Source organism: Zalophus californianus, chromosome 13 (assembly GCF_009762305.2).
Source record: "Zalophus californianus isolate mZalCal1 chromosome 13, mZalCal1.pri.v2, whole genome shotgun sequence".
Taxonomy (NCBI): Eukaryota; Metazoa; Chordata; class Mammalia; order Carnivora; family Otariidae; genus Zalophus; species Zalophus californianus.
The window spans coordinates 45,761,991-45,765,064 of NC_045607.1; the positions used below are offsets into that span (position 1 = coordinate 45,761,991).

Genomic DNA, 3,074 nt, shown 5'->3' on the forward strand with positions numbered 1-3,074 from the left:
ATACACTCCCACTAGGTGGTTTGTCTTTTCTCTATGATAACTTTTGATTAAAAAAAATGTTTAAATGTACTAAAGTCTATTAATATTTTGCTTTATGGAATGTATACTTGTATCACATCTTGGACTAAGTAAGGCATGGTGTTTAAAATGCATGGTTTGCAGAGTTCTTCTGCTAGCCTGGGTTTTGGCTCCATGTTTCACCAGCTGTACAACCCTGTGTACTTAGCCTTAAATGCTTCAGTTGCCTCATCTGTAAAGTAGGGATAATCTTATAGGATTGTTGTGAGGATTAAATGTGTTAATATCTTTAACTTATTGTAACTGCACTTAACATTTTAAGTACTTAATAAGTATTGGTTATTTTTATTTAAGAAATTCTTTCTTACTCCCAGGTCATAATATATTCTCTTATATTTTCTTCTAAAAGATTTAAGGTTTGAATTTCAGACTTAAATCTTTAACCCATATAAATTTTATATTTCTGTAGAGTATGAGATATGGGCCCACAAAAATACATGGACCACTTCACAGATTTGTATATCACCTTTGCTCAGGAATAAGGGCTCATCTTCTTTGCATTGTTCCAAATTTAATATATTTAGTGCCAAAACAGGTGCTTTTGCAACATTTGATGCATTAATCTCCTACTTATTAATTTATTTATCTAGGCATCCACAACTCACACAGTCAGTTAGACTTCCTCCCTCCCCACTGACTGCCCCTCCTCAGTTCTCTTGCGGACCCCAGCTCCTCTAATTTGACCTTGAAATGTTAAATTGCTTTAGAACTGAATCCTATACCCTCTTTTTCTCGTACTCTAGTGCCTGGAAACTGAGGCCAAATTACATCAAATGCTGACTTTTTCACTGAGTAAGTATATGAGCAATTATTTAACTTCTCTTTGCCTCTGTTCCCCATCAGTAAAACTGATATAATAACATTTCTTGGGGCAGCTGGGTGGCTCAGTCATTAAGCGTCTGCCTTCGGCTCAGGTCATGATCCCAGGGTCCTGGGATCAAGCCCCGCATCGGGCTCCCTGCTCGGCGGGAAGCCTGCTTCTCCCTCTCCCACCCCCTCTGCTTGTGTTCCCTCTCTCGCTATGTCTCTCTCTGTCAAATAAATAAATAAAATCTTAAAAAAATTTTTTCTTACCTTGCTGGATTGTTATGAGTATTAAATAAACAAATTAACACATGTACATCACTTACAACAGTATTTGGTATTTGGCAGGTGCTGAATAAATAGTAGCTATTATTTTCTAGAGGATTTCAGTTAATCCTATGATTTTAAAAGTCACCTAATTGCTGATAATTTCAAAATTTCAGCCCTGGAATTTCCCTAAACTCAAGACTCAATATAGCCAACTGCTTACTTGGCTGTTTCATTTTTTAGAAGTGCAATAGGGATCTTTAACTTAGCACGACCCAAGCATAACTACCAGCTCAATCCAAGTCTTCCTCCTCAGAGAAAAATCCATTTGCTCTAGACAAAATCCATCACCCTTGATTTATTTTGATACTTTCTTGCCACATCCAGCCCCATGAGTTCTACCTCAAAAAGGCATCCCACATCTGATCATTATTGTATCATTATATGTATCACATACATCCCTAATTCTGACTTAGTTAGCAATGTCTTCTCTCACCTGGACCACCATCACAAATGTTCTCCTTTACATGCTTGACCCTATTATGGTCTTTCTTCCATTCAGAAGGGAGATTAAGTCAATCCAATCTAATATAAATCCAATCACTACCCCTCAGCTTAAAAGGGCTCCCTACAGCAAACACAATAAAATACAAACTCCTTCCCATGGAGTAGAGGGTCATAGATGATCTGGCCCCTGCTTACTTCTCCAGGCTCCTCTTCCTACACTCATTCACAGTCACTATGTCCCAGACACATACCTTCTTTCTGAACCTTAAATATGTAAACTCATTCTTATCTCAGGGCATTTGCACATTCAGCTTGGAATGACTTAACCCCAGGTCTTCACATGGCTGCCACCTCCTCAGCATTCAGATCCCAACTCAAAAGGTCACCTCATCGGAGATGCCCTCCTTGGACACCCCAGTTAAAATTTTCCCACCTGGATTATCATTTTATTTTATTCATTGTTCTTTTTGGCATTTAAATTTGTTCAATTTCTACATTATATCTGTCTCCTTCTACTGGAAGTAAACTCTTTGAGGAGAGCAGCACGGTATCATTTTCATACTCCCTAGAACAGTGACACACACACAGTCAGTTCTCAATACCTAATTATTAGCTAACTCCCAGATATTGTTCTAAGACCATTATATGCAGCACTTCATTTCATCCCTCATAGGAAATATGTAATTTCCATTTTATAGATAACGAAACCTTAGACACAAAGTAGCAAAAGTGAAACTCAAAATTATCTCTTATTTGCCATTTTATGCCCTATTGCTTAGTACATTGCTGGATGTTGAAGAAATATTTGTTTAAAGGAGAGAGGTATAAAAACATCAAAGAAAAAAATCCAAAGGAATGTTTAAAAATAAAGGAAGAAAGAAAAAAAGGTAAGAGTACTATTTTTAGTCTCCCACACCATCAAATGAACTTTAGAAGACCAGAATTGGGTTTCAGAATTCACACCCCAATAGGACCTATAGGAAAAGCTGGTGTTGCTACTTCCTGCGAAGTGCCTCGGGATACAATGGTTGTGAAAAATGCTATAAAAATGTAAAGTTGTTCTTCACACCTTTACTTAGTGCTATTGTCTCTGTTTGTCAAGTTGCAGCATGCACAAGACCACAAAGCTGTACTTAATTCAAGTCTAGAGAAGTATAAATACAATTTGTCAGAGAAAAATAAAGGAGACTTTCAGAAAACCAAAATTCAGAGATCCTATCTCTTATGTCTTGTGCATTCCTATGTCAGAAATCCACATGGTATCTGGTCTCTCTGGCGGGAGGTGACTTATCTTTGTTCAGGATCTCTCCCATCAGGAGCACAAATAACCTAGGGAGAAGCTGCTATGCTCTGAGGTCCAGGAAAAGGAGGTCCTCCAAAGTACACATAAATGGCATTGCTGCCCTGAGGGGGCAGAG

At 38.0% G+C, this 3,074-nt stretch overlaps 1 non-coding gene across 1 annotated transcript; it reads right to left on the reverse strand.

The window, feature by feature from the left end:
- Positions 1 to 509: 509 nt before the first annotated feature.
- On the reverse strand, positions 510 to 614 carry LOC113935186. The gene has a single exon (XR_003523939.1). It is a non-coding gene; the product is annotated as a U6 spliceosomal RNA (small nuclear RNA).
- Between the last annotated feature and the right edge of the window lie 2,460 nt (positions 615 to 3,074).